The sequence below is a fragment of the Copadichromis virginalis genome, linkage group LG2, assembly GCF_057382275.1.
Source record: "Copadichromis virginalis isolate Kocher_CV1m ecotype Utaka linkage group LG2, C_Virginalis_male_GT1.1, whole genome shotgun sequence".
Lineage (NCBI taxonomy): Eukaryota > Metazoa > Chordata > Actinopteri > Cichliformes > Cichlidae > Copadichromis > Copadichromis virginalis.
The window spans coordinates 17085274-17103723 of record NC_140619.1 but is presented as its reverse complement, the minus strand read 5'-3'; the positions used below and the strand labels follow the sequence as shown (position 1 = coordinate 17103723).

The 18450-nt window shown below is 40.6% G+C and overlaps 2 long non-coding RNA genes across 2 annotated transcripts; one reads left to right on the top strand and one right to left on the bottom strand.

The window, feature by feature from the left end:
- Nucleotides 1–1088: 1088 nt before the first annotated feature.
- LOC146717132 (uncharacterized) lies at nucleotides 1089–2577 on the top strand. The gene is made up of 4 exons (XR_014922762.1): nucleotides 1089–1243; nucleotides 1496–1604; nucleotides 1710–1831; nucleotides 1974–2577. It is a non-coding gene; the product is annotated as an uncharacterized LOC146717132 (long non-coding RNA).
- A 1771-nt stretch (nucleotides 2578–4348) lies between these two features.
- On the bottom strand, nucleotides 4349–6817 carry LOC146717131 (uncharacterized). The gene is made up of 3 exons (XR_014921856.1): nucleotides 6611–6817; nucleotides 5446–5537; nucleotides 4349–4742 (listed from the first exon to the last, which is right to left on the bottom strand). It is a non-coding gene; the product is annotated as an uncharacterized LOC146717131 (long non-coding RNA).
- Nucleotides 6818–18450: the final 11633 nt, after the last annotated feature.

Below are 18450 nucleotides of genomic sequence, written 5' to 3'. Positions count from 1 at the left end.
TGGACAATCGCTTGTCGATTGACTCCAGTATGTCGGCAATATCTTTGCCGGCTGGCGATGTTGAGCCGGGGGAATCTGCCAGGCGTTGTCTTTTCGACGACGGCGTCTCAGGTTTGGCCGGGGGAGCTGCACACTGGGTCTTCTTCATCACGAGATCCTGAAAGCACTGATCAATATAATCTTGGAGAGTCTCTAAACTCTCCTCGTTGTTCTCCAGGGTGTTGGAGATTATTTAGACAAATAGTGTTAGTTATAAGACAATTGATAAGTGTATTTGGTAATACTGAAGCTTAAATGAATTTGTTCAGATCTAAACTACCATTTGCTTTAATTTTCCGCCAAAATCTCCGGCGTCAGACGTCAGTTACAACATGAGTCGCTTACCTTGTCCGTCACTTCCGTCACTTACCTCCTCACTTCCCCTCCGCCTCCAGGAGGCGCGTAAATGTTTCTTCTCCATGATGTTTCTTCAAATGTTTCTTCTGGATGATGATAAGACTGTGACACGGGATGCCACCTTTGGTCTTGTGATGAAGCAAAGCTCAGGAAGAAGTGTGATTAAATGGTACCCACATGTGTGCTGCTGAGAAGGATGTACAAGGGCACCTGCAGCCAAATCCAAGCCTCAGGTTAGTTGTAGTTGCAGAACGCTATAGACTGAGACAGCTGAGGCATCAAATGTTTAATTAAACAGATGAAAAAGAGAAGTTTCTTCCCTATAATTATCACTTCTTAAAATCTGTAGCAACTTCAAGTCTGTCAGCGTGCTGAGCATGCTCAGAATGTGACAATATATTTTTGTTCAATATTTAATTTCTTTCAGTTGCAATTGTTAAATGAAAAAATATATATATATATTCTTATAATTTAGCAAACTAATTTATCAAAAAAAATGTACATATATCTGTATTAGTTTTAATAAATTAATTTGACACCTGTATTGAAAATACCATATTGTATTCATACAGAATCAGTTTGGTATCATTGTTTGTCTGCTCACTGATTGTTGGAGCTAAGAGCTGCTTTGATCTGTTTAGATCTAAAGTATCCAAAGTTGAGCTCTAATGTTTCTTCACCCCTGTGTGTGATATGTGATTCCTACATGCTGGCAGAGCAGCGCGGCAGTTTGTGCTCACAGATGGTGACGGTGTGGAGAGACGGTGGTGTTTCCTCAGAAGAACCAGCAGAGTCACTTGCTGACTGATGTTCGTCTGCACTGCACAGAGGAAATCAACTGACCGAGGTTTGTCCAGTGACGTGTTATGAAATGTATATTTGTTTTATGCTTACAGATATGTTTTTCTTGACAGAGGCTCTGCAGAGGTTAGACAAAGCAGAGAAAACATGTGCTTTACATTTTACTGTGATTTATTGAGATATTTGTTGCCTGATGTTCAGCAGGAATGGAGAAATAGAATCAAAGGGAGATATTTTTGATGCTTTTGTAATGATGTAAGTAAATCTTCAATATTATTTATTTGCTTGGTTATATTAGGAGTGTTTCTGAGTGAGGGGGAGAGGAGTCATCATCCAGGTAAAGTGACGTGGATCAGTGGATACACTTGTCTCCCCTTTAAAGGAGACAATCCAAGTCATCCTTAAATGTTAGTGCTTTCAAATACACAAACATTTTTAAAGGACAAAAATGAACATCCAACTTTGACTGTAATACAAAATAAATCTTTTCATGTATGTTTTCAAACTCTCAGATGGGCAGCATATCAGTCTTGGACTGTCTAACCTGCCGGAGCAGCACTGAATGACCACCACACATGAGCATGTTCCTGCAACATTCAGCATCTGATCCTTCATCTGTGTGCTTCTGCTTTTGGTAAGTAGAGTTACCCAACTCCAGTAACTCTAAACACATGCCATCCATTTCTAACGGCCTGGTTACTTCCTGTCAATTACTTTAGAAACCATGTGGTCACCTGACCTAACACTGTTTCTTCTTCTTCCCCTTAATGTTCAAGTGTCACATGTCAAACAGCTGGAGAGGAAACTACACCAGTGTACTGAGATGTTTCACCAACACGTGCCAGATGCTGTTCCTTCATGGTGACATCACCAGAGACAGCCCCACCCACCTCAGGACCTCGCCATTGATCATGATGATTATAATGATGACAGCGAGCGGAACTAAGACTGTAAAAATCCACGACCAGAATGTTTCTTTCTAATTATTAATGAATACTGAGAGCCTCGTTCTGTGTTTTGTCTGTTTTGGTTGTGTTTGTTTTACCTCATTTGTTACTAACAAAGTTCACAAACTCACACAGTTTACATTCTGTATGTTTCCATCTTTACCAGCCACACTCTAACTGCATTTAAGAAAATAATCCTTAGAAATCGTCGTTTTTCTCTTTTGTAATTGATGATAATTCAGTGAATATACTGTGCTGCTTCCTTTTATTGCGTCACACATTGCTTTATGTTTTTCAGTGTCCAGTTATTTTTTACTGCTGTTTGAATTCTCTGTATGTTTGACCCTGTAGACTGTTTGATGGACTGCTTGTCTTCCTGTTTGTAACTGCCGCCTGTTTTTTAATAAAGATTTGGATTTCTGACTTCAACACAGCCTCTGCGTGTCCTCCCTTTGTGTCCTCTTCCTCTGTGAATGTGTTGCATGTGTCACAGATTCATTTTATTAACAGCTTTCCCACAGTGAGTTGCATCAGCATTCATTCACAGCACATTTCAGAAGGATTCAGATTAATACAGTGATCTTACAGTCAGAATGATCCTGACAGAGTGCCACTGTAAATGATCTTTCATCAGGTCAATTTTAAAGTTCAGTATTTCAAAGCAGGAGTTATGAATAATCATACTGGCATTAGGACTAATAATATGTACTTACAAAGTCAAAGTTTTTTAATTATGCTAGAATATTGGAAGACAATCAACTTTTAGTGTTTTCCGCATATTAATTATTCTGAAATAGAGACGGTGACCCTAACTGTACAGAAGCACTAAACAACTGACAATCTAACAAACATCATTGGCCTGAGCCGTCATGCACAGTGAGTCTGATCCTTTGCTGTGAGAGTCTGACAAGCATGTTTCTGGTCAGTTTGGAAGAAATAATATCACAATGTTGATCTTTTTTTCAATATTCCTTCTCTTTTACAACATAAACTGTGATCAAAGCTACTTATGTTCACAGCATGTAATAATACTGACAGTCCAGGGCATTGTGGTCTGTTGAGCTAGGGTTAGGGTTAGCAATTCAGAAATATGTAATCAATATTAAACGTCTCTGACGTGGGCCACTCTCCGCAGTGTTGGGAAATCCATACCAGGCTGGAACGAGTCAAGGTAGGTGAGCATCCACGAGAAGACACAGCAGATGCATCCTACTAATACTGACAGGACCAGGAGACTCCAGAAACCGAGCATCTTCTCTTCAGTGCCATCCTCTCCTGTCACCCTCTCTACCCGCAGCTCTTTGAGTATGGGGTAGATAAGGGCGCAGAGAAACCCTTATTACTAATTTGTATTATAATTCAATTTTCATGAAATATTCATATTCAGTATTGGTCATTTTATATTAATAACCACGTATCCACCCAGGCTCATGGTGGGGCAGGGCTCTGTCCTGGGATGCTTGAGTACAAGGTAATGTACACCCTGACTAGGTATCCAGTCTGTCAGAATTGTTTTCAATATTTGGTTCAAAAACATGAGTGACAACAAAAATCCAACTAGGATTCTTGCATATGATGAATGAAGTCTGACTTTGACTGTATTGTCCAGCTGATCCATCAAACCCCCAGCAGGTGAACCTTATTCATGACATAACACGGCAACAATGTAAAAAATTAAACAGCAACAGTCTAAATGTAAAGTGCATTCTAAACCCCTCTTCAATAAATCATATGCAAAGAGTCATTAAGGACTGTAAAACGTGAACTACAGAACCCAGAGTCTTCATCATTAAATCTCTGGTTGCTTCATTTTTCTATCCTATATCAGATACTTTAAGGTTAGGTTAGGTAAACTTGCATTCTCATGGTGAGGCAAAGTGCTTTATGTGTGTGTGTGCGTGTCATGAACGGCTATAAAAGGCCTATAATTAAAGAACAAAGCAGGGTTTGAGTTCGAGTTGCGGCAGACGGTCACTACTTGTAAATGGAACGCAGCCTCCCTACGGCGGACAGCTAATAACAGGAATCGGACGCGGTCCACCCAAGTCCACACCAACCACCATAGCAACCGCCTAGCATGACCTTAGAAACATATTCTGTCTTCATAACTATCAAAAACATGGAATGATTTGCAAAGTGTGAAAGTGTTACAGCTGCAGAGAGCTATGGCGGCATCTTTGGAATACGATAACAGACTTACATCATTAAAACATAAAGGACAGGAGATATTTAGATATTTTTATATTTATATTACATTTTATAGCTGACGGATATTACTAAATAGATAGAATTTACTAAATAGCTGGATGAACATGAAAAATATGTCTATAATAACAAATGACCATGAGAGCCAGTAGAATTAATTCAACTGGACACTCAAAAGACGTCCTTAAATGCTCTTTAAGTGGCAGAACAGATGAACAAACAGTTAATTGCTTACGTGAGATGAAATCTGCTCAGCTACTTTGAAAACAGCTTCTAACTGGTTCCTCCTTTAACAGGATGACTGCTCAGGGGTAAGGCCATCATGCAGTCCAGCAACCTTTATGGTTCTGCTTTGATTCACCAGGAACTATTAGGGAAACCTTCCAGCGCCTCCTGTGAAAGACACAGGCATAAACACACAAACATTTATTAACATGTTACACAGTCTTCCAGTTTGATTTTCTCATCCTGTGGACAACAACGTACATGGATGCAGGTTTATTGTTAACTTTTGTAAGGTTTATTTACTGAACATATCCAGCTGCAGCTCCACTGTGATCCTGAACTGGATAAGCACTTAAGAAAATGTGTCAATAAATGGACGTACATCAACTTACTATATTTATCCAAACAGACGGGACCAATAATGCTTCGCTGAGTTAGAGACTTTAACAGACTCTTCTATGTAAGAATGTCTCGTGCTGATATACCTGCAAACTTGACAACAAAGGTTTTTCAGACTACATGTAGCTGTCCTCTATGTCAGCTAACACATTTACATTCATGTCACACTTATTTCTGCTTTCCCATTTTATAATTATTACTTACATTTTGATTAGATACCTTGAGTTTGTAAATGATCAGATTACATAATTGGAGTACAATGTATCCAATTCAGGGTTGCGGGAGGATGAAGCCTATCCCAGCTGATACAGGACAAAGACAGGCTGCCAGTTTATCGCAGGGCTAACACTTAAATGTTTGATATTTCTTATAATAATCATAATTATGGCTATTATTTAAAGGTTTCTTTATAAATACATTTTGATTTTTTATAACCTCTAAAATATAAACCTGAGCTGTTTCAGATTCTGACCTCTGACCTCACTGCAGCTCCCTCTTGGAAGTACGTCTGCTTCTTGTCTTCCCCCAGTGTTGACCGCCTGCCCTTGATATCACGTACTGTACCTGAGGAACAAAAAAGGACAAACACTTGCCTTCATTTAAAAGTACATTCATACAGAGGAAATCTATGGAAACACACTAGTTCACCCTTTGGGAGAAATCAGTTCCTGTGAAACATTTCTGTATATGAACATCATGTGGAGAATGAATGAAATGAGTTCTTCAGGTGACTCAGCAGTCCCACACTGACAAATGAAATCTAGTTAAACTATTAAGCATATTTGCTCTTCTGAAATCTGTGTTAAACAACAACAAACATAAATTAGTAACAAAAATACAGCTGAGTAGAGGCTTTACAAACCACCAGCAGCCATAATGCTAAATTTGAATCTTCAAATGTTTCTGAGCCGTCTTCAACCTGCTTTTAACACATTAAAGTCCCACAGTCAATGCAGCCTGACTCAATCCTAAATGTTCAGCACACAGAGACACAGAGGTACTATTTAAAGTTTAGTGATAACCTGAGTCACTGATCATTTGCAGTATTACAGAGTCTGGCAGTCTTTGCATGATGTCCACGTCACTGTAAGTTTCTAGCTGACTCTCAGGTGTGACAGGTGTGCCAGCAGGAAAGAGTAATAATAACCTGCATCCTGAGGTTTGTCATGCAGGATTAAAGGAGCCAGGCTTTGTTCACACAGCTAGGATTGTATTTTACACTGACCCTGGGTCAGTATAAGTATCATACAGTTTAAACGAAGCACTGAAACTTGCACATATTTATTATAGATGCACTGAAGCTAATCGAGATATTTGCTGTCAATCTGTGGCTGCGATTAAACACTTTACTGGAAACTTTATTAACTAGTAACTTCATCAGTCATGACAGAAGCTAATATTTCTGTGCTAACATCGTTTAACCAGTAACAGCTTTACTCCAATATAAGCTAACGTTTACACCGTAACTTTAAGCTAGCACCATAAAGACGGTAAAACACGTAATAATATCTACAAATGCATCTTAAAGCTGTTATATTAGCACTCTGTGTATTACTAAGATAACCACATTAACATTACTGACACTCGCTGACTTTTAATAGTCATTCTATAAATGCTGTCCGTTTAAATGGTCTTACCTGTACACACTGCATATCCACCGGATTCCAGCCAGAGTGGATTCTGGAGTCTTCCCACGCTCCTGTTAGTGATCCTCCATCTGGATGGATGAGAACAACCTTCTGAACAATCTAGCAGGAGATGGCCCATATCTATGGGACTGATTTGTGCTAATAACGCCCATTGTATGGACTGATAACAGCCGAAGCAGGTGAATAAAGTCACCCAGTAGCTAGCTGTGCCATTACCCAGCATACATCACTCCCTCCGTAAATGCAATAAACGATACAAAAGTATTGTTCTACCTGTTTTTCAGGTAGTTGTTTACATTATATAATTTATTGTGTTCTGTATACGTCACTACAATGTGATTTGGAAAATGTCTAAATATACCGACAACAGGCACTTCCGCAGCAATCTCTTCAATCGGAGGACCCTTCACGTCAATTCCCGACGCGAGAGGGGTACCCTGCGCGTCCATAAGTGCAGCAGAGGGAGCCTGACCATGCGTCACACGTTTGACGAGTTGGGAGTGAGAACGTATTGGCTGCACGCAATGTTGATGGTGAACAGATCAAAACACTGACAGAATCCATGGATGACAGGCTTTTGAGTGTCCTTGCAAAGAAAGCTGGCTATATTGGTCGCTGATTTGTTTTTGTTTTGTTTTTGAATGTCAGAAATGTATATTTGTGAATGTGGAGATGTTATATTGGTTTCACTGGTAAAAAATAAATAATTGAAATGGGTATATATTTGTTTTTTGTTAAGTTGCCTAATAATTATGCACAGTAACAGTCACTTGCACACACAGATATCCCCCTAAATTAGCTAAAACTAAAAACAAACTAAAAACTACTTCCAAAAGCATTCAGCTTTGATATTAATGAGTATTTTGGGTTCATTGAGAACATGGTTGTTGTTGTTCAGTAATAAAATTATTCCTCAAAAATACAACTTGCCTAATAATTCTGCACTCCCTGTATAAATAGTGATTTTAAAGTATTGTGAAGGTCAAGAGCCCTGAACTAGAAAGAAGAAATCATGGAGATGATCAGATTGATGCCAGCATGGAAGTGTGTGTGTGTGTGTGTGTGTGTGTGTGTGCGTGTGTGTGCGCACCCAGTGTCCATCTGGACCATATGTGTTGTGAGCCCCTGCAGTTCACAGAGCACACCTTCAGCAGCTTCAGCAGTGCATGTCTTGAATAGATTATAGCACAGTGCAGTCATGTGGAATACTTCACCCCAGAATTCAGCTATGTCTTCATTTGATGCCTTTCACTCTTTCTCCATCACACAGACACACTAAAAGAGAGTATGACAAAATCCTAGTAAGGAAGGAGGATGGAAGCAGTGTTTTACCATCCATATAATACTGAATCCCACACAGTACAGTACCTGTTACAGTTTTAATATGCAGCAATATATTTTATACTGAAATGGTATGACAACAGTTTGAATCCAGCAGACAGAGATGATTACCAGACTTTGCACGTCCACTGAAGAAAAAGGGCTTGGAGAAAATCAACAGATTTGAATGAAGTTTTTTAAAATTTGGATTCATGATTCCAAGACGATGAGCTAGGAAATTGGTTTGAATGACCTCATAAACTTTTTGGTGAGAATGTTTTTCAGTAATTTCACATGTAAATATAAAAATCTGAGATGCAGATTGGCATGTATGACTGCATGTACCCTGTGGCGCCACCCTCAGGTCAAACACAGGAGCATATTTGTTTGATTCAAGATCTTTTGATTTCTCTCTCTGTGTCCTCATGCTGTGTTGACAGCTGTGCTTGTCTGTTCATGCAGCCTGAGCACTGGCTGAATGAGGAATCATCTGCCAGTCCTCTGTGAGGAATACAAAATGAGTTGTGTGTGTGTGTGTTGTACTAGGGGATACAAGGAGTGCTTCACACAAACATTGTGGAATAAGACATTATATAAAGTCTGACTGTGTCTGTGAGAGGCACTATGTGTGTGTGTTGTTTTGGGGGACACGAGTGCTTCACACAAACACAGTGACATTGTATACATGTTATAAAATAATAATTGCCATTAGGTGCTTTAAAACTAAAATGATCTGACACTTAAACCATCTGATATACACAGCAAGAGAGGTACTGTCGATCGACTGTCAGCTGCTTTCTTTGTGGGCCACCACAGTGGAGCGATGTGTTGTTCACAAACGAGTCGGTTCGAAGAGCAGATTCTTTGTAGAGAACGAGAAGAGTGATTTCCGTTGGGAGAGCAGAATCTTCAGCTGCTGCTGTTCATGCAGGCAGGGACGATGAGCACGCTATATATACTCCAAAGACAGCAAGCGTAGTTGTACAGTCCAGCACAAAGCGACAGAGAGAAAAGGAGGCAAATTTGGCTGGATTTCAGTGATATTGGAGGCAATGAAAATATCCATTAGAGCAAGGTCAACAAAAAACCTGCACAGACACGGAGGACAGCTTACCCTCTCCCTTACACCCACTGATGCTGGAGAAGTGTCCTGTTTTGATCCAAGTATGTCAGCATCCACTGACTTAAAGGAAACTGCAGGTATACCAAAACAAGAACATTTCTTCCAAAACAAATGACCCCAGCCAAACAGCTGAGTCCTGATCAGGCGATAGCTAAGATGATAGCGAATGATTTTTAAGCCATAGTAGTAGTAAATGTATAAAGCTTTTATTTTTTAAGGCTTTTTTAAAGGCTTTTATGAAAACACTAAATAAAAAGTGTGCTTAACAACACAAAAACATTCACATTTGCTAAATTAGGCTAAAATAGAAGGTCTCTTCATCATCTTCATAGCTTCCATCATGTCCTTCTTACCCCTCCTCCACACCTCTCTCTCTCTCTCTCTCTCTCTCTCTTCATTTATACGTTTCTCAAAGTACTTTTTCCAAGAGAGGAATTGTGTATATAAAATATTTTAACAAAAAACTAATTAAAATATCTATCAGCATATTGATATTAAAAGTCAAAACTATAATTGGCAGCATGGCTCTCTTCTGGGAGCTTCCAGCCCTTTCATGTGCATGCATGGAAAGCTGGAGGTGGGAGGAGCAGCGGCAAGATCCCACAGAACAGAGCAAATGACAGTGATATGATTAAATAAGAAACAACATGAAAAGGAAGACATGGCGATATGCAGCTCCACTAAGGCAGCAAGTTTTTTACAGTGGGGCAAAAAAGTATTTAGTCAGCCACCGATTGTGCAAGTTCCCCCACTTAAAATGATGGCAGAGGTCAGTAATTTGCACCAGAGGTACACTTCAACTGTGAGAGACAGAATGTGAAAAAAAAATCCATGAATCCACATGGTAGGATTTGTAAAGAATTTATTCGTAAATCAGGGTGGAAAATAAGTATTTGGTCACCTCAAACAAGGAAAATCTCTGGCTCTCACAGACCTGTAACGTCTTCTGTAAGAAGCTTTTCTGTCCCCCACTCGTTACCTGTATGAATGGCACCTGTTTGAACTCATCATCTGTATAAAAGACACCTGTCCACAGCCTCAAACAGTCAGACTCCAAACTCCGTCATGGCCAAGACCAAAGAGCTTTCGAAGGACACCAGGAAAAGTATTGTAGACCTGCACCAGACTGGGAAGAGTGAATCTACAATAGGCAAGCAGCTTGGTGTGAAAAAATCAACTGTGGGAGCAATCATCAGAAAATGGAAGACATACAAGACCACTGATAATCTCCCTCGATCTGGGGCTCCACGGAAGATCTCATCCTGTGGGGTCAAAATGATCATGAGAACGGTGAACAAAGTTCCCAGAACCACACGGGGGGACCTGGTGAATGACCTGCAGAGAGCTGGGACCAAAGTAACAAAGGTCACCATCAGTAACACACTACAACGGCAGGGAATCAAATCCCGCAGTGCCAGACGTGTTCCGCTGCTGAAGCCAGTGCATGTCCCGGGCCGTCTGAAGTTTGCCAGAGAGCACATGGATGATACAGCAGAGGATTGGGAAAATGTCATGTGGTCAGATGAAACCAAAGTATAACTTTTTGGTATAAACTCAACTCGTCGTGTTTGGAGGAAGAAGAATACTGAGTTGCATCCCAAGAACACCATACCTACTGTGAAGCATGGGGGTGGAAACATCATGCTATGGGGCTGTTTTTCTGCCAAGGGGACAGGACAACTGATCAGTGTTAAGGACAGAATGAATGGGGCCATGTATCGTGAGATTTTGAGCCAAAACCTCCTTCCATCAGCGAGAACTTTGAAGATGAAACGAGGCTGGGTCTTCCAACATGACAATGATCCAAAACACACCGCCCGGGCAACAAAGGAGTGGCTCCGTAAGAAGCATTTGAAAGTCCTGGAGTGGCCTAGCCAGTCTCCAGACCTCAACCCCATAGAAAATCTGTGGCGGGAGTTGAAAGTCCGTGTTGCTCGGCGACAGCCCCAAAACATCACTGCTCTCGAGAAGATCTACATGGAGGAATGGGCCAAAATACCAGCTACTGTGTGTGCAAACCTGGTAAAGACCTATAGTAAACGTTTGACCTCTGTTATTGCCAACAAAGGTTATGTTACAAAGTATTGAGTTGTATTTTTGTTATTGACCAAATACTTATTTTCCACATGTATATGTGTGTGTGTATATATATATATATATATATATATATATATATATATATATAAATTATGCACAAATGGAAGTTTTTTCAGGAATGTCAGAATTTGCAAACTTAAGAGGTAGTAGTGCAATGAGTCCTTTCACCCCCTCACAACACAATGAGTTCCATTGATATTGAGCTGTTTATTGTATAGTAGTATTACTGAATGGTTAGGAAATACATCTATTTTACTAAGTTTAGGCAATGAAATTACTTGTGAAATCTTGTGATGGAAAAATTTGCAACATTTTATTACGGTTCCATCCTCCTGTACCATGATTCCAGTGTAGAGCGAACAATGGCAGGTTAAAGCATGCTAGCTTGGTGAAAATTGGAAACTTTAAAGGTTGATTAATTAACTAGATATACATTAGAACAACAGAGTTTGTTTTCTGTCATATATGTGGTAAAATCATTTTTGTGTACAGTGAGTTCAACTCTCATCACATATATGTTTTTATAAAATGTATGTTCTTATTGGCTATCAGCAGTCACTGAGTACATTTCATAATCTATATTAATAAGCAAAATGTAGTCATCTGTCACTTGTCAGGGGAGTCTATAGATATTATCTATTATGCAATTAACATGGACTTTGTTAATTTGGTTTTTGCATGGCACTTTGTCATTATTGGGGGGTTTTTTTGGGTTTTTTTTTAATAATGCTGATGATGGCCTATTATTGAAGTGCCTATTAACAAACAACAAGAAGTATACTCACTACTCAAAAAAAATTATTTTCACATTTTTATTATTCATTCACGGCACAAACAAAAAACTTACAACATTTACCAAATCCTGACAGAGGATGATTATAATGATACAAGGATAGTAGAAGTGTTTACTCTTCACATCTCTTGCAGCTACACCATATGGTTGTTCTTCACATGGCACACTTGACATGAAATTTTGACACTGCTTGTCACTCGCTGCATATGCTTCCTCCCACCTTCTCCACATTGTCTAGTTATTTCACTGGTGAAAGTATTTCAGGTAACAGTTCAGCTCCTAAAGTCAAATTTATGAACTTTCACTTCCTTATCCTATATCCTTCCTGGGATAGGCTTTGTTGCCAAATTGGATAAGTGGAAGAAAACAGAGGCATGGATAGATAGATGGTTTACTTTTGAACTGAACACCGATAACAAGTCAGAAGGTCTTCCTTTTCAGTTCATACGCAGTGTTTTATAATTATAGCAATTGCTTTGCATGCTTTCTCAGTCAATTTTAAATGAACTTATGCCCAAGTACGTATATCTAGAACATACTGTGTATGATGAGATATTCAAAGTCTTCACAGTGTTATGTTGAAGGACATAATCTTTAGATTTTGTTTTACAATTTGTAAACAGTTTTTTGCTGATTGATAAACCTTTTCCCCTTTCTACTTCTGAGAACCTAAACCCTTTTAAGAAGCTGTTTTTATACCCTGTCCTGACCTGTTGCCAGTGTGTTGATGCCAACAAATTCAAAATGACCTAATTTTCAAAAAATGAAATAGTAAAATGTCTTATTTTAAACATTTCATGTGTTTTCAATGTTCTGTTGTGAATAAAATATGGGTCACTAGTTGTAACCCTGAAGGCATAATGACAAAGAGCATCTGAGCGCTTAAGAGTTGAGTCATAGTCATCTGGATAAATTATTACAGACCAGGACAGACAAGTTGGAGGAAAGTTGTTTTCTTATAACAGTTAACATATGAAATACACAAGCATAATTCGAGAGCGGTGGATAATATAAAATGGAGGTTTATATTTCAGTTATTCTATATATATTTTCATTATGGCAAGTTCACAGAATTGATGTGGATGTTTATTTCACATTTATGATTTTTCTTTCTTTAAAAAAACTAAATAAAAAAAAACTAAATAAAGCATGGTGGCACGGTGGTTAGCACTGTTGCCGCACAGCAAGAAGGTCCTGAGTTCAATTCCACCATCAGGCCGGGGTCTTTCTGTGTGGAGTTTGCATGTTCTCCCCGTGGTTGCGTGGGTTCTCTCTGGGTACTCTGGCTTCCTCCCACTGTCCAAAGACATGCAGCTTGTGGGGATAGGTTAATTGGATAATTCAAATTGCCACTAGGTGTGAATGTGCGAGTGAATGTGAGTGTGAATGGTTGTCTGTCCTTATGTGTTAGCCCTGCGACAGACTGGCGACCTGTCCAGGTTGTACCCCGCCTTTCGCCCTATGACAGCTGGGATAGGCTCCAGCGCCCCCCGCGACCCTGAAAAGGATAAGCGGAAGCAAATGGATGGATAAACTAAATAAAAAATAAATAAATAAAAAAATAAAATTTTTTTATATTATATATATATATATGTATATATGTGTGTGTGTGTGTGTATATATATATGTGTGTATGTGTATGTGTGTGTGTGTGTGTGTGTGTGTGTGTGTGTGGATCGACTCGGATGTCGCCTGGATTAACAAGGTCCATGACAGGTGTTGAGAGGCCAGCACACACTGATGAGAAGTGGCCTACAGGAGCAAGAAGGCATGAGTGGAAAATGGCAAGTGATAAAAATAGGGCGCTGTTAGAATGCTACATGAATAGGATGAGGGACCTATGGAATCTTCCACACCCAGCATCTAGATTGATGGCGAAACAACTAGTAGCTCAGTCTTCTGACATTCAGAAGAAGGAACTGCTCTCACAGGTAGAGATTGACAATGTACAACATAAATGCTACGGGATGGGCTCCCAGGTTATCATCAACCCCACCCGAAATTTGCTGGCTCCAGGTGTAATGGAAGAAGGATCGTTGAATGGGAGAAGAATGGTGCTGAAAGATAGTATCCTGGTGAAGCTTGAAACCTCCTAGCCGGTTACCAAGACTAAGTAAAGTACCCTCTGGGGGATCTATTAGATGATGTGAATGCAGCACTGTGGACAATACCTACTGCGACCATTACTAGCTGATCTACACCACAGCAGCAGTGATCAATGAGATGCTAGACTACAAGTTGAACAGCCACAAAGAGCAGTACCCTCTATGGAGAAGGAAACTAGACACCAAGATCAAGGTAGCAACTATTGGAGCTGCAGAAAGGTGCAATGAAGAAAGTGCCTAGAAGTACAGCAAGCTGTCCACATCTGAGGCCTTGGAAACTGCCAAGCAAAGACTCACAGCCTTGGCCAGTTGCTTGATAGAAATAGAACGCAGGAGAAGCTGTTCTCCACACAACAATCCAAGGTGTACTCTCAGTGGCAGCAGAACAATATGAGAACAGCATCACGAAGGCTGAGCATTGACGTTATGTGTTGCGTCCTTCTCCCATATCATCTTCCAGTATTGCTCAGTGGCTAGTAGATCTAAGAGTAGACCACAGCAACCTCCCAGAGCAGGGTCCACCACGTATGGAGGGTTTCACCCCAAATCCATCACCCTTAGACTGTACACTAAGCTGAAGGAAGGAGGTTGAGGACTGGTGAGGGTTAGTACCACAGTCCAGGATGAGACAACGAACAACCACGTGTACATCAGAAAGATGGCCACCACCGACCGCGTGCTCAGACAGCAGAAACCCAAGAAAGAGGAGCAAGAAGAGGAACCATCATGGAACGACATGCCCCAGCATGGCATGTACCACTACCAAATAGAGGAAGTGACTGACATCCAGAAATCCTACCAGTGGCTGGACGAAGCTGGACTCAAAGACAGCACAGAAGCACTAATCATGGCAGCACAGGAACAAGCTCTAAGCATAATATCCATAGAGGCTGGGGTCTGTCACACCAGGTGTAGGCTGTGTAAAGATGCCCCTGAGACAATCCAGCACATAACAGTGGGATGCAAGATGCTAGCAGGCACGGCATACATAGAATGCCATAACCAAGTATAGTATACAGAAACATCTGTGCTGAGTACGGTCTATGAAGTACCAAGGTCAAAATGGGAGACGCCCCCTAGAGTAGGGGAGAATGACCAAGCTAAGATTCTGTGAGACTTCCAGATACAGACGGACAAAATGATGGTAGCTAACCAACCGGACATAGTAATGGTTGACAAGCAGAGGAAGAGTGATAGATGTAGCGATATTGAATTACAGCAACATCAGGAAGAAGGAACACGAGAAACTAGAGAAGTACCAAGGGCTCAGAGGAGAGCTCCAGAAGATGTGGAGGGTGAAGTGGACCCAGTGGTTATTGGATGCAGTGACCCCCAAGCTAGGCGATTGGCTCCAGGAGATCCCAGGAACAAAATCCAAGATCTCTGTCTAAAAGAGCACAGTCCAAATTATATACAGTGGGGAAAATAAGTATTTGACACATCAGCATTTTTATCAGTAAGGGGATTTCCAAGTGGACTATTGACACAACATTTCCACCAGATGTTGCCATCAAGCCAAATATTGAAGTCATACAATCAAATCAGAACATATAAGTATACAAGTTAAACCATAATAAATAAAGTGAAATGACACAGGGAATAAGTATTGAACACACTTTATTCAATACTTTGTAGAAAAGCCTTTGTTGGTGATTACAGCCTCTAGACGCCTCTTGTATGGATAGACCAGTCGTCTGCATTGCTCAGGAGTGATTCTGGCCCATTCTTCCACACAAACGGTCTTTAAATCTTGAAGGTTCCTTGGGCCTCTTTTATGAACTTTAATCTTCAGTTCTCTCCATAGATTTTCTATGGGATTTAGGTCAGGTGATTGACTGGGCCATTCAAGCAACTTGATTTTCTTTCTTTGAAACCACTTCATTGTTTCCTTGGGCTTGTGTTTGGGATCATTGTCTTGCTGAAATGTCCACCCTCTTTTCATTTTTAGCTTCCTGGTAGATGGCAGCAGATTTTTATCCAGAATGTCCCGGTACATCTCTCCATTCATCCTGCCTTCAATAATATGAAGTCTGCCAGTACCCCTTGCTGAAAAGCAGCCCCAAACCATGATGCTTCCACCCCCAAACTTGACTGTTGGTATGGTGTTCTTGGGGTGGTGAGCAGTGCCATTTCTTCTCCAAACATGGTGTGTAGAATGACTGCCAAAAAGTTCAATTTTGCTTCCATCTGACCATACTATAGTCGTCCAATAATCCACAGGCTTCTCCAAATGCTGTTGCGCAAATTTTAACCGAGCCTTGACATGCTTTTTGTTCAGCAATGGAGTCTTGCGTGGTGAGCGTGCATGGATGCCATGGCGGTTCAGTGCATTGCTTATAGTTTTCTTTGAAACAACAGTACCTGCTGATGCAAGGTCTTCCTGAAGTTCTGTCCGAGTGGTTCTTGGCTCTTGGAGAACCCTCCTGATTATTCTTTGGACTCCTCGGACAGGGATCTTGCGTGGAGCACCTGATCGTGGCAGGTTTATGGTGAACTGATGCACTTTCCATTTCCGGATAATGGCCCCCACAGTGCTCACAGGAACATTCAGCATTCTGGAAATGCACCTATAACCATTCCCATCAAAATGCTTTTCAACGATAAGATTACGAAGATCTTGAGAGAGTTCTTTGCTTTTACCCATCATGAAGTCTTTCCTGTGTGCCTTCTGGGTAATGAGGAGCCTTTATAGGCCATCAATTAGGACTAAAGCAGCTGATATCAATTTGTACTGATAGGGGACAGGATTTCTCTATCAATACTGACAGATTTCAGGTGATCTCCTGGCTTTCTATGTCATTTTGCCCCTTGTTATCTCCATGTATTCAATACTTATTCCCTGTGTCATTTCACTTTATTTATTGTGGTTTAACTTGTATACTTATATGTTCTGATTTGTTTGTATGACGTCAATATTTGGCTTGATGGCAACATCTGGTGGAAATGTTGTGTCAATGGTCCACTTGGAAATCCCCTTACTGATAAAAATGCTGATGTGTCAAATACTTATTTTCCCCGCTGTAGATGTTTGGAGTAATGTTGTAAATGCATGGTGTCTAAGACCTTTTTGGATAATGGAAACTACTCACTATTGGCTCAACTACAAAGAAGTTAGCATCTAACATTTAGGCCTAGAAGGTCACCGGAACCATTTATGGTTGGAGTCAGGGCTGGGTTGTACACTGTATTTCACCAATATGCTAAACAAATACACTTTTTGAACCTAAAATATGTTACCTTTTAAATCAAGTGTTCATTTGGGTATGCCAAAATGTTGAAAATGCTATATAAATTGTGATGTAAATGTAACCCTAACTGGTCATTGCTGAACTGGTGGATGTCAAGAGCTTAATCAAGAGCTTAATCAAGTGTATCCACTTGTTATTATATCACACACATGTATAAGCTGATTCAATGGTCAGTATGGTATTTATACTGACGCTGTGAAATCAGAATCAGAATCAGAATCAGAAAGGGTTTTATTGCCAAATGTTGAGCAGGTTTACAACATTAGGAAATTGCAGCGGTGCTTCAGTGCAAACATACTGTCATAAATTGCGCTTAAATAGACATGAAAAAATAAAAGTAAGAATAACAATTAAAAGTGCTACGTGGAAAGATATATACATGAGTGCAGGTGGTGATCAGTGCCAAAACATGGAATGATGCAGTGAACACAGCATAGGGTCATGTGTTAGTGGTGGGAACAGTCATACGGTTATTGTTCATGTGTCCAACAGCAGAGGGGAAGAAACTGTTCTTATGGCGAGAGGTTCTGGTGCGAATGGACCGGAGCCTCCTGCCTGAGGGGAGCAGGTCAAACAGACTGTATCCAGGGTGAGAAGGGTCAGCTGAGATCCGAGCTGCACGCCGCAGTGTCCTGGAGGTGTACAGGTCCTGCAGAGATGGGAGTCTACAGCCAATCACCTTCTCAGCAGAGCGCACAACACGCTGCAGTCTCTGTTTGTCCCTGATAGTGGCTCCAGCGTACCACACGGTGATGGAGGAGGTGAGGATGGACTCGATGATTGTGGTGTAGAATTGCATCATCGTCCGTGTTGGCAGGTTGAATTTCTTCAGCTGCCTCAGGAAGTACATCCTCTGCTGGGCTTTCTTGATGACGGAGGTGATGGTGGGCTCCCACTTCAGGTCCTGGGTGATGGTGGTACCCAGGAAGCGAAATGAGTCCACAGAGATGATGGGGGGGAGTGGGGCTGTGTGCTTCCTGAAGTCCACAATAATCTCCAAGTCAAGTCAAGTCAAGTCAAGTCAACTTTATTTTGTCAATTCTGCCACATGTACAGGACATACACAGAATAGAAATTGCGTTACTCTCAAACCCTAGTGATTAGAAAAATGCAAATAAAATAATTAAAAAGTAAAAATTTAA